Here is a 13,406-nt window from a genome sequence, read left to right as displayed (position 1 = left end):
TAGATTATATTTGCAAATAGGTTTAAGATTATTGCGGAAATTTTTCCGCATAAGGGCATAAGCAGTCGCAAGAACTACGCTTCGCACTACATGAAGCTTGCGTATTTTAACACGTAGTCTACAAAATGCAAACATAGTGTAGTTTTTGATTACAAAGCCGTAGATTGCGAAGCGTATTTGCGTAAAAATACGCGTAGTTCCAGCGTAGCGAAGTTGGCTGACTACGACCATCCTACCATTACCGCAAATGTATGTACCAGTGCATATTTATCTTCAATTTAATCGTTTTTCTTCACAGTGGTCCCTCTCTATAGTGTTATTTCACATTTTCAATTTTCTTTCTTCTTTCTATAGGATATTACACTGGAAATTCTACTTACACACAAGTTTTTGTTTGTTTTCTGTAACAGAATAAAAATAATAAAAAACGCGATACAACTTTCGGAAGGTTTGTAATTCTTCAGAACGCAGTCAGTATGTTGTGATGTAAGCTTTAAATCTCCATCCTAAAGCTAGCTTAAAAGAAAAATCACCGTGGGCAGCCACAAATGTATTTTTCCTTGCCGCTATACGCCACGGAAGCAAAACCGCAAACAAACAAATATATTTTCATAGACACTGAAAAATGAGAACATCTAAAGTATAAATCTGTCGTCTTATCTTGAGATATGTTTCTCTGTGTAATGAATATTTCAGTCAGTACAGTACGTTAACCTGCACGATGTATGCTGTGGGTGTAATAACGCAAGTCGCTACCTAGATGGCGATGTTACCTTTTCCTAAAATCATTTCCTGCAGCTGGCAGCATCACAGGTAAATATTGGAGGGCGTTTTCTTAAAATCGTTTCGTTCCAAGTTTAAACAATGCGATAATTTACTAGCGGAGCATTCCAGTATTATATGCTTGACAGGGATTATTGCTGGCGGTATTTTAAAGGGAAAAAATATATTTGTTAAAATTCAAGGCTATTTTATCATTTTCATTTTGTATGAAGCGCAGGCCCTTAGTCAACGGGATGAAGCAAATTACAGCGTGCATATATTTGTAAAAATGATTAGTTATTTGTTTATCCGTAGTAATAATAATAATCAGAAAAGCGGAAGCTTAAATCCTTGGGGCCCTTTAACACACAGTCTGCAGCATTGCAGATTCACAATGCACTTTAGAATGTTTCAGTGCTTTACTGTGTATCTCTCCACATATATCTATCACGTTTATGTTTTTAAAGGGAACCTGAAGTGAGGACAATTATTTAAAATAAACGCATGATGTAGCTGCAAATGAATATTACATACTAACCTCACTGTCAGTTCCTCTCAGATGCTCACCATTTTCTTCTTACAGTGATCCCTTCCAGTTTTGACAATATTTTGTCAGAACTGAAATATACCAGTTGCTGTAAATTATATATCAGCAGCTGTCAGTTACAACTGAATGTGCAACGTAATGTCTATGTTTCCCTACTGCTCAAGTGGGTGATATTACTTGACGCATTACATACACATTTCTGATCCGGACTTAAAGAGATTCAGAGATGACACTACTTTCTCCAGCCCCATAAGCATTCTCCGATAAGCGGCTCAGTGACGTCTGCGGGGGGGGGAGGGGAGGTGCCTTCTGCGCATGCGTGGACCTGCTGTGCAATCACAGAAGGCCCTGGCTGACGTCACTCAGTCAGACAGCCTGACTGAGCCGCGTACCGGGGCCTGATTGCGTCTGAACGGAGGATTCCGTAGGACAGCGGGAGGATAGCAAGGGACACATCCATGCTTATGGGGCTGGAGGAAGCCCCGGCCCCCAGGTAATTAAAAAAACTACAGTATGTGTCATCTCTGAGTCTCTTTAAAGAAGAGCTGTTAGTCATACTATCTCAGAATAAAAACACATATATTAGTAGATAAATACTTGCTCTACTTACATAACATATGTATTGCACTGTCCACGTTTTGATTTCAGTAAGTTTTATATAGTAAATAAAGAGAATTCTGTTTCTGTCAGTTTCCATCTAAGAATCCCTGTGTCTGAAGCCAATCCTGATGTCATTTCCTTCCTTACACTCTTTCCTCTCCTCTGCCTGATTGTGTATGTATGTATGCCCCCCTCTCAGTCTTCAGGCAGTCCCACACAGCTCTGCAACTGCATGCATCCTCACAAATCATTGTGTGACTTTGCAGACCTTGTTTGTTTGTATGTATTGGATTTCAGACACTTTCTTTCTCAGCTTCTCAGCACAAGAAATATTGACCAATCAGAAAGGAACAGAGGTGTGGGAGGGGAAACCAGGAGTGAAAGAAACTTCAGCCAATTAGGCTGCATTAGTTATGTATGAGGGGAACAGGGGAGGGGAAAAAAAAAAACAACCAGCATGCACTGCAACTTCTCTTTTGTGGTAGGTGTACCAAATAAGAGCCAGAAGAAAATTAACCACTTAATGACAAGCAGACTTATAAAAACGTCCTGCTTTTTTGGCTCCAGGACGTTTTTATAAGTCAGACAGTGCTGCTGCCGCTGTGCACATGCACGTTCAGTTCGGGCACCAGTCTGTTAGTTAGCAGTCCAGAAAACAGTATATTACAATAGTCCATACAAAATATTATAAAAGAATCTGACAGCAGTAGGCTAGTCCTGCTAATACAGCACTGCCCTGGCTTTCTTGCCTGCTAACTGTAAGGAAACGCGGAAAAGCCGCCGCGTGTACTGACAGCAAGGCGGCTGATTCCGCGTCCAGCGCAGCAGTGCGTCTGGTGTGGCTGGGTCTGTTAGTTCACAAAGATTCAGGAATACGCGCGCGCGCGCGCGCGCTGAGAGGCAGAACATTTATGACGGCCAAGGAGGGATCAGCTGATCGGGCGGGTCAGCTGACCTCAGAGCAAGTGACTATTGGTCAATCGCTGATGAGTGGCGCCGGAGAGCGCTGCTCTATATATAGTTACTGCGGCTCAGTCTCAAGTTGTCTGCCGTTGCGATCACTACGTGGAAGCACTCAGACCTTAGTCAGATCCTACAGTGTGTTTGAACCAGGAGGACCTGGGAATTCACACTGAGCCAGATTACTTCTGTTTATCATTGTGTTATTATTCAGACTAGTTCCAGGTTGTCGAGACCACGGACCTCACACCCAAGATTAGGGAACTTGTGTTATCATTGTGCTATTATTCAGACTAGTTCCAGGGCGTCGAGTCCACGGACCTCACACCCAAGATTAGGGAACTTGTGTTATAATTGTGCTATTATTCAGACTAGTTCCAGGGTGTCGAGACCACGGACCTCACACCCAAGACTAGGGATACTGTGTACCATCTTAGTATACCCCAGACTAGTTCCAGGGTGTAGAGACCACGGACCTCACACCCAAGACTAGGCATTGTTTGATATCTGTTATGACCTACTGATTTCCTGACTATCCCTCTGCTCTCTGATTCGGTACCTACGCATATCTGATTATCTGTTGCCAACCCTGCCTGCCTTGGATACCGAATCAGCTTACTGTCTCAGTACCTTATCTGTCTGTATGTTGCCGACCTGGCTTGCCCGACCTCAAGAGCTATCTCTCTCCCTTTAGAGATAGTCTCCAGACCTGTTAGTGACATCCACCTTCAAGTGTCACTCACTCACAGGTCCCTCATATCTTCAGTCTGGGACTCCACCCCTTTGGAGGTTTCAGGCTGCTGGAAGGCTCTTGTACTTCTCAAAAAGGCAGTATCGCCCATACTGCCAAAAACCACCTGCTCCTCGGGTGGTTTTACTCAAAGTCATTACTGTTGCACCAAACACTCACACTATCTAGGTGTCCGGAGGTTAGTTATACTTAGATTATCGGTGATTCTGCAGATCATCAATAATCAGGTATATATCTGCATTCTTGGTGATACTGCAGATCGCCAATAATCAGATTTTCTCTGTGTGCTGACACCGATCATTACACTAACATACCATATTTGCCGCCGTATAAGACACACATAGGTTTAGAGGGCAAAAAAGCCAGGGAAAAAAAAATATATATATGTACTAAACCTGGTGCATGCATGTTCGAGGGGTGTCTTGTACATGTTCTGCCCAGTTGGTGTCCTCCTGTGTCCCCCATGTGTCCTCATGTGTCCCCTTCTGTCCCCAGTGTGTGCCAAGTGTGTTCTCGTCTGTCCCCCATGAGTCTCTTTTTGTCCTCAGTGTATCTACTTCTATCCCAGCTTCTGTCCCCCCGAGTTTGCCCGCTCTGTCCAGTGTGTGTGTCTGCTCTGTCCCCAGTGTGTGTCTGCTCTGTCCCCAGTGTGTGTCTGCTCTGTGCCCAGTTTGTGTCTGCTCTGTCCCCAGAGAAAATGTGTCTTATACGGCGGAAAATATGGTACTTCTTTTTCTGTCATTTATTGGTTGCTGACTGGTGAGAGTGGCTTCTGTTTAGCTCTGCTTCATGCTGGTGCTCAAAGTGCAAGGGGGAGTGGCACAGACTAATAAAGATGGCCCGAACAGTTTGCTGGAGAACTTCTTTGCGCAAACTTAGCTGGTTCGAGTTTGCGGTGAACCGGGAACACTTAGCGAGTTCGACCCACCCCCGATAGTACATCATTGGGCTAAACTTTGACCCTCTACATCACAGTCAGCAGACACATGGCAGCCAATCAGGCTGCACTCCCTTCTGGAGACCTCTCCCCTTATAAAAGGCAGCACTGTCGGCCATGTTCTCTCTGTGTGTGCTTCTGTATTAGTGAGAGAAGGGAGAAACATTGGAGAGATAGGGAAAGCGATAGTGAGGAGGTCTGTTAGCTTGCTCCTTGCTGATATTTGTTGATGAAAAGCACTCCAAAACTCCTCTTTTGAAAGCTAATGTTCTCCTGATGTGTGTGTGTGTGTGTGTGTGTGTGTGTGTGTGTGTGTGTGTGTGTGTGTGTGTGTGTGTGTGTGTGTGTGTGTGTGTGTGTGTGTGTGTGTGTGTGTGTGTGTGTGTGTGTGTGTGTGTGTGTGTGTGTGTGTGTGCCACTGACACTGCATATACAGCCCTGTCTGTCGTAGCTGGCCCTTGCTAATTGCTGTACTGGGCCAGGCCCAGCACATTCACAGTACATACCTTTCACTGCCTCTCTGTGACTGCACTTTGTATTATACAATACCACCACAATTATGTATTATAGCAGTAGTCACTGCATACCTTTTCCCTGCACCTGTGTAACTTCACATTGTATTATACCACCAGCAGTCACTGCATACATTTTCACTGCACCTGTGTGACTGCACAATTGCATTATAGCGGCAGTCAGTGCATACCTTTTCACTGCACCTGTGTAACTGCACATTGTATTATACCAGCAGTCAGGTCAAAAAAGTGTTCAGTACCTCACCTTTATCAAAATGAATGAGGCATGGATCCCCGAGGGTTACTGCCTGCCCAAAGACTAAGTAGTGTCCCCACACACAGCATCTCTGCCTGCACGCCGTGTGACTGCCTGACCCAAGACCAAGTCAGTCCCCACACAGCATGTCTGCCTGCAGGCCACTTGACTGCCTTTTTCGCCACCACCAACAGGGTCCAGGACTCCAGGTGGATTCCTGAATTTTTATGGCCACTGCTGCTAGCAGCGGCTGCTACCAAACATAATAATACTTTTTTTGGTGCGTGTACATGTCTAATTTTTTTGGCTGCACTGCGGCTGCAACAACAAAACAAAAGGCATATACATGTGTCAATTCCCCTTTGTAATCGTTACCTTGCTGCGATGAAGGGGCTTGCGTATCACAATGAAGCAATGACTGGCTATATGAGTGTGTTGGGGGGCACACCTGACCCAAGATAATAAGATTGTTGCTAATTGTGGACGGTTTTTCTGTCATTGAGCTACCTCAGCCCGACCATATGGGCTTGAAAACCGCCACGGCCTGCACTCTCGCCATCGTGCGCACCAGTCCAGCACGGCCATCACTACACAAACAGCTGTTTGCAGTGCGTTACACAGTGAGTTTGGTTTGTCAGTGTGAAGCAGTACACTACTTACACTACCTGATCCATGTATACACACGCAAGATGTTTTCAAGCACTTTAGGCCTCCAATTTAGCAATGCAATGTGATTTCTGCGTTTTAGGGATTATAACCCTGCTGTGCGTCAAGTCCGTAATTTTCCCCGGAACATTTGGCATGTATCCCACTCCGCCATGCCCAACTCCAGGTGTTAGACCCCTTGAAACATCTTTTCCATCACTTTTGTGGCCAGAAACAGTGTTTGTAGTTTTTCAAATTCGCCTGCCCATTGAAGTCTATTGCGGTTCGAAAAGTTTGCAGGTTCACAAACTTTTTCAGAAGTTCGAGTTCGAGGTTCGCGAACCAAAAATCAGAGGTTCGAGCCATCTCTACAGACTACACACTGAAAAAGTTGCAGTGTATAGTTATCTAAGTCTATAGCGCAATAAGTGGCTGCTGATTGCCCTCATTATCAGGGGCTTTACTAGTATCTGTACATTTGGATTCCCTTTGTGTTTCTATAGTTTGTCAATGATATTTGAATTGATGCTTTAGTCACTCTTAAATAGAGTCTGATTTGCGTTTAAATGGAGTTTGATCTCAGACTCTTCAAATTCAAAGCAATCAGGTAAGGACTTCAAATGCAAATGCAAAAATAAATGTCCTGACTGAAAGGGATTTATTTGACATTGGTTAGTATTCAAGTTTCTACACAGCTAAAAACAAAATATTTTACTAAGGACTGGCACAGAAGTAGCAAAACCTGAGCCTTTATATAAAAATAAAAGGTTATTTGTTCATTTAATATACTTTTGAAAGCTTAAAGAGAACCCGAGGTGTGTTTAAAGAATGTTATCTGCATACAGAGGCTGGATCTGCCTATACAGCCCAGCCTCTGTTGCTATCCCAAACCCCACTAAGGTCCCCCTGCACTCTGCAATCCCTCATAAATCACAGCCGTGCTTTGAGGCTCTGTTTACATCTGTAGTGTCAGTCTCAGCTGCTCCCCCGCCTCCTGCATAGCTCCGGTCCCTGCCCCCGCCCCTTCCCTCCAATCAGCAGGGAGGGAAAGGATGCAGGCAGGGACTGGAGTTCTGCAGGAGGCGGGGAGAGCAGCAGACTGACACTATAGAGATAAACACAGCCAGCTCTGACAAGCTGTTTGTCAGCAGCGTGGCTGTGATTTATGAGGGATTGCAGAGTGCAGGGGGACCTTAGGGGCGTTTGGGATAGCAACAGAGGCTGGGCTGTATAGGCAGATCCAGCCGCTGTATGCAGATAATATTCTTCAAACCCACCTCGGGTTCTCTTTAAAACTTTATGTTCCAATTTAAAAAATATACTTTTAAAGAGTCTTGACTGCTTGGCCCCCTAACTATCCTCAAAATTAGTGATGAGCGAAAATGCCAATATTCTTTTCGCATTAATTTTTGCAAAAGTAGTGCTAGATTACATTTTTGAACAAAAAATGCCATTCAAAAGAAATTCGGTTATTTTTCGTGTTCTTTGCGCTTTTCGCAAATTGTCATGATAAAAATAAAGATATTTCATAGTAAACATTTGTACTATACAAAAATATAATTTTTCGATGTTTTAGGGCTTTTCACAAATTATTGCAGTAAAATATCACATTTTTCGTGTTTTCACAAAAAAATTCAAAAACTTAAAAATACAAGCTATTTTCACAAAAAAATTCTCAAAAATGAGAATAGCATATTCAATGTGAAAATTACTTTGGTGAAAATTCGCAAGCAACTTTGCTCACAATGTATTCCACAAACCCCCCACAGACCCTGTCTATATTCACTTACCTGTGAAGGCTCTCATCTCTGGAGATTACTCAATCTCAGACATGATTCTTCAAGCCACTTAGCTTCAACTCTAAATGTACTATCCTATATCCAAATAACATGAAACATTTTAGAATCCCCTACACTTCAGTTGTCCTTTATAGCTACTACTACTTTATCAGTTGTCCTTTATAGCTACTACTGAGGTTAGAATCGAATTATATACTTAAAAATCACTACAGGCATGCTACTATGTTCTTATAGATAACTGCCATAATGAAATGCTGAGGTTTTGGTGTTGTATTGCTGAACAGTATGGTGGAGGTGTTAAAATGATGCAAGGAGGCCAGATACTCACACAATCAGTCAAGGCACTAGTTTTATGATGTTGAGGCAAGACCACTCTTAAAGCGGAATATAACCCTGCATTTTAACTTTGCTCTAAAACATTATTTACAGCATATTATATGCAACCAGCATTTTTTTTACTAGACCAGCATTGGAAGGGTTAAACACAGAGGTTTAAAGTTCGGTGGAGAGATATGCAGAAGTTCAGATAGATACATTTATCTAAATAGAATGTAACAAGTGATAAATGTTACACACTCTTTGGCTGTCCTCCAGCTCCTTCTCAGTCAGAGAGAGTGAGTCACATGCCACACTTAGATACATTTATGTAAACAAAATGTGTCTATGTCAGCTTCCGATGCGTCTGCAGTTCTGTACAGGAACTTTAAAGCTCTGTGTAACCCTTCCAATGCTGGTCTAGTAAAAAAAAAAATGCTGGTTGCATATAATATACTGTAAATAATGTTTTAGAGCAAAGTTGAAATGCAGGGTTATATTCCGCTTTAAGTTGGCTATACATCAGGTGACTTGACGGCGGATCAACCATTTAATTTGATTATTATAATCGAATTGGATGGAAATCGGTGTTGCCAAGTGCACACTCTACACATTTTACATGGTAGTCCGTCAGTTTTCAGGAAGTCAACCCGCGATACTGCCACACATCTGAATCATTCGTTTTGGGTAAGATTTTTCCAGCATGCCGGTTCGATCGTTGTGGTTGGAAATCAATCCAAACAATTGATCAGTGGCCATGTTGCGGCTTCATTCTCTGCCTGATTCAATCTTTATAATTGATTGGATATCGACTTTGTCTGTCCTTTAAACCAAGACAAGTACCAGGCAGGTAATCCTTATCTTCAAAATCTTCCAAATGTTTCTCACTTCCTAGTAGTGTGTTTTGACCCACAGGGCCGGCGCTACCATAGAGGCAAAAGGGGCATTAGCCCCGGGGCCCCAACCTCTGCTTGGGCCCCTGCAGCGCCGACCCTGCGATACTTTCTTCCCTCCCGACCCCCCTTCCTGCTCACATTGCTTCCTGGGGCCCTGCTGCAAGTATATTAGCAGCCATAATCACCTTATCTCCGTCGGGTGAGCGGGCGGCAGCGGCTGCACTCGGGGACACTCTGTCTCCCTCCCACTCTATGACCCGGCGTGTGTTTACACATGACGTGCCAGGTCATAGAGTGGGAGAAAGACAGAGTGCCTCTGAGTGCAGCCACTGCCCGCCCGCTCACCCGATGGGGATAAGGTGATTATGGCTGCTAATATACTTGCAGCAGGGCCCCGGGGAGTAGAGGGGTAATGGGGAGGGGGCCAACGATGAAGTTTGCCCCAGGGCCACATGGCTCCTTGAACCGGTCCTGTTGACCCAACAACCTAAGTACATTCTGTTTCTTGATGTAGTGTGTTCAAAACAGGGGTGGACTCATTTTGCATCTGTTTTTCTGGCTCACACACGTCATTATTTTCATACTATGTGTTTCCTCACGCTCTTCCCTCTTCCAGTAGTGCATGAGAAAGCGTGGAAGGCATCTGGAGCCGTGCTGAGTGATGCAGCGCAGAGATGTGACTGCTACTGTCTATGGGATTTTCTCAGAATATGTTCTGCTGAGTGATGTCCTGCAGGTCTGTGACGGATGCTGTCCACAGTGCTGGAGATCTTTTCTGCATCAGTTGGTGATGACTCTTCACTCCAAGTTATGTAATGATCTACTAGATATCCAAGAAAGTCTGGAGAGAAGGCTGGGAAGCACATTAGAAAAAAAGACCTTTTACAAGTTCAATGTATCTTCTAGATTAAAAAAATATATTGTGTAGCTTTTAAGAATAACTGTACTCACCTAAAAAAAAACCTAACATACTCCCCTAAGAAGAGGGAAGGATCTGGATCCTATAGAGCCTTCCCGCCCCTCTCTTGGTTCCCCCAGTCCCCCGTTGCAGCAATCCAACTTAACATTTAGGAAGCCTTAGGCCCTTCTCGGAAGGCTTTAGAAATACTCGGGTCTCCAAATACTTCCCACGATGAGCATCTCTGTACTGCACATTTTTGAGTCGTGACCTAAAGATTCAGATGGCAGGAGGCCTGGTGGCAGAATGAGCAAGGGCTGGGAAGGTTCTCCTACTGATGAGCTGGTGTGGCCCATAGGCTAGCTGCAGTGGTTGACCTTGCATTGCGGTCCTGCTGATAGTTATGCTGGTCCAGAGGTAGACCAGCCTGAGACTGATAAGTCATTGCTGCTCTGAGGCTAGCTGCAGTGGTTGACCTTGCCTTGTTGTCCTGCTGCTGGCTGTGTTGGTCTAGAAAGTTTTTATGCTCTGAGACTAGCTGCAGTGGTTGACCTTGCATTGCTGTCCTGCTGCTGGCTGTGCTGGTCTAGAGGCACACAGGTCTGGCACTGATGTGTTTTTCTGCCATGAGGATAGCTGCAGTGGTTGACCTAGTTACTTATGAGCTCAAATTTAGCATATACATAATTTTGCATCGAAATTCACAATTACATTGCAAAATTATAATGCAAAATGTTGGGAAAAACGTAATTAATTTTGTCTGAAATTGTAATCATTCGTAATTTTGTGTAATCGATTTTAAAAATGCAAAGGAAAATGTTTTTTAAAGAAAACCTGTACTGAAAAAAAGTTCCCCTGGGGGGTACTCACCTCAGTACGGGGAAGCCTCTGGACCCTATCGAGGCTTCGCCTGTCCTCCTGTGTCCCACAGCGGTCTTGCTGCAGCCCACGGAACGCAAAGGCGACAATTTGTCAGCCTGTGCAATAGTTACCTTTTCTGGCTCCACCAGGGGCGCTGTTGCGGCTCTTCCAAAGGAGATAGGCAAAAATAGCCGATCTCTGTCCGCTCTACTGCGCAGGCGCAGGAAACTTGCGCCTGCGCAGTAGAGCGGCCCGACGGAGATCGGCTATTTTCCCCTATCTCCGTGCAGAGAGCAGCTACTGCGCCTGTGCTGGAGCCAAGGAAGTAAATATTTACATCGCCACCGCTCCGGGAGGATTTTCGCCGCCGCCGTGGGACCAAGGAGGACGGAGGAAGCCTCAATAGGATCCGGAGGCTTCCCTCACCCGAGGTGAGTAACCCCCAGGGGAGGTTTTTTCATTACAGTTTTTTTTAAACTGTAATTTTTGAGAGTTTAAAAACCATATTTATTAGCTGATTACATTAGCTGATTCCAATCATCATCACTGGACCTAATGCTGGCTATTCTAGGTGAGAACTAAACTGGTATGGCACTGTTATGCTTTTGCTGACACTATTAGATAAAGCAAGCTTCGAAAAGAATTGCCTCTTACAAAATATTCACATTTTGTTGCTTTGCAGCCATTAACGCTTGGGGGACAGTGGCTAGGCAGAATCAGCAGCCTCTCAAGTAGTGTTGGGCGAACACCTGGATGTTCAGGTTCGGGAAAGTTCGCCGAACATCCCGCTTTTGGGGGCCCTATGGGGTCGCAGGCATAAGGGGGGAGCATGCCCCGATTGCGGGGGGGGGTCGGAAATTCCCCCCACCCCCTCCGCTAGCGCTCCCCCCTCTGCCCGCTTCCCCATACAAAAGTTTAAGGAAGTAAAACAGTACCGGTGGTAGTGGGTGGCTGGCAGCAGTGGTGCTCAAATACCCCTTTTCAAAATTCGAGTTAGGTCGAATTCGAATAGTAAATTATTCGAGGTCAGTCGAATATTCGAGTCGAATAATTTTTACTATTTGATTCGACCTCGGATTCGAGCTCACTATTCGAGTCGGTATTCGAGCTCATTATTCGAGCTGACTATTCGAAATGGCCTTAAATAGCTTCCAAGACTTGTTTTGAGGGTGAATGATGCAAGAAACCTCTTTTTTTCCAAGTAACAACAGCAAGTGATTATGTGGGGATGTTCCTTTAAAAAATAAAAGTTGAAAAGAGAAGTTGTGTCCAGAAATTTGTTCAGTACTGTATATACTTCTTCTTCTTTATCTTCTATATCTTCTTCTTCTATATCTTCTTCTATATCTTCTTCTTCTATATCTTCTTCTATATCTTCTTCTTCTTTTATATTGTCTTCTTCTTCTTCTTCATCTTCTTCATCTTCTTCATCATCATCTTCTTCTTCTTCATCTTCTTTTTCTTCATCTTCTTCATCTTCTTCTTCATCTTCTTCATCTTCTTCTTCATCTTCTTCATCTTCTTCTTCTTCATCTTCTTCATCTTCTTCTTCATCTTCATCTTCTTCATCTTCTTCATCTTCTTCTTCATCTTCTTCTTCTTCTTCATCTTCTTCTTCTTTATCTTCTTCATCTTCTTCATCTTCTTCTTCATCTTCTTCATCTTCTTCATCTTCTTCTTCATCTTCATCTTCTTCATCTTCATCTTCTTCATCTTCTTCTTCTTCATCATCTTCTTCTTCTTCATCTTCTTCATCTTCTTCATCTTCATCTTCTTCTTCATCTTCATCTTCTTCTTCTTCATCTTCTTCTTCTTCATCTTCTTCTTCTTCATCTTCTTCATCTTCTTCATCTTCATCTTCTTCATCTTCTTCATCTTCATCTTCTTCTCCTTCTTCTTCTTCTTCTTCTTCATCTTCTTCTTCTTCATCTTCTTCTATATCGTCTTCTTCTTCACTTATTTCTCTTTTCAAATTTTTTTTTTTAAAGAAATGCAGCTATTTTTGAGCGTAACAAATAGCTGGTGGCGCACGCATGTTGGAAGCGCCATTGTATGTGCTCCCTGGCAGTGGAAACACACAGACAGCAGGAGGTAAATTCAGCAGCAGGAGGAGGAGGATGAGTGTGTGGCAGCAGGCAGTCAATGAGGCAGGCAGCGTGACATAATAGCCCTGGTACCTAGCGGTGATACCAGGGCTGTAAATAAACACAGCAGGCAGGAGGTCCCAGACAGCGGTCGTGCAGCCCACATTGTGTCCAATACACAACTGGGACAACACAGTTTTCAACCCGGGCACCTCAGAAAAATTAAACCTTTTATTTGGTTTTTTTTGTTTTGTTTTTACAACAAATTACACAGATATAGCTATTTTTTGACGTAATAGCTGGTGGCAGAGTGGCAGCAGAAGGTAAATCTGTGTACCCTGGCAGTGGGAAACACAGACAGACAGCAGCAGCAGCAGGAGGAATGGAGGAGTAATTATGTGTGCAGCTATTGTTTGACGTAATAGCTGGTGGCAGAGTGGCAGCAGAAGGTAAATCTGTGTACCCTGGCAGTGGGAAACACAGACAGACAGCAGCAGCAGCAGGAGGAATGGAGGAGTAATGTGAGCAGCTATTGTTTGACGTAATAGCTGGTGGCAGAGTGGCAGCAGAAGCTAATTCTGTG

The sequence above is a fragment of the Hyperolius riggenbachi genome, chromosome 2 (assembly GCF_040937935.1).
Source record: "Hyperolius riggenbachi isolate aHypRig1 chromosome 2, aHypRig1.pri, whole genome shotgun sequence".
Taxonomy (NCBI): domain Eukaryota; kingdom Metazoa; phylum Chordata; class Amphibia; order Anura; family Hyperoliidae; genus Hyperolius; species Hyperolius riggenbachi.
The sequence above is the reverse complement of the archived record's forward strand: the minus strand, read 5'-3'. Positions refer to the sequence as shown.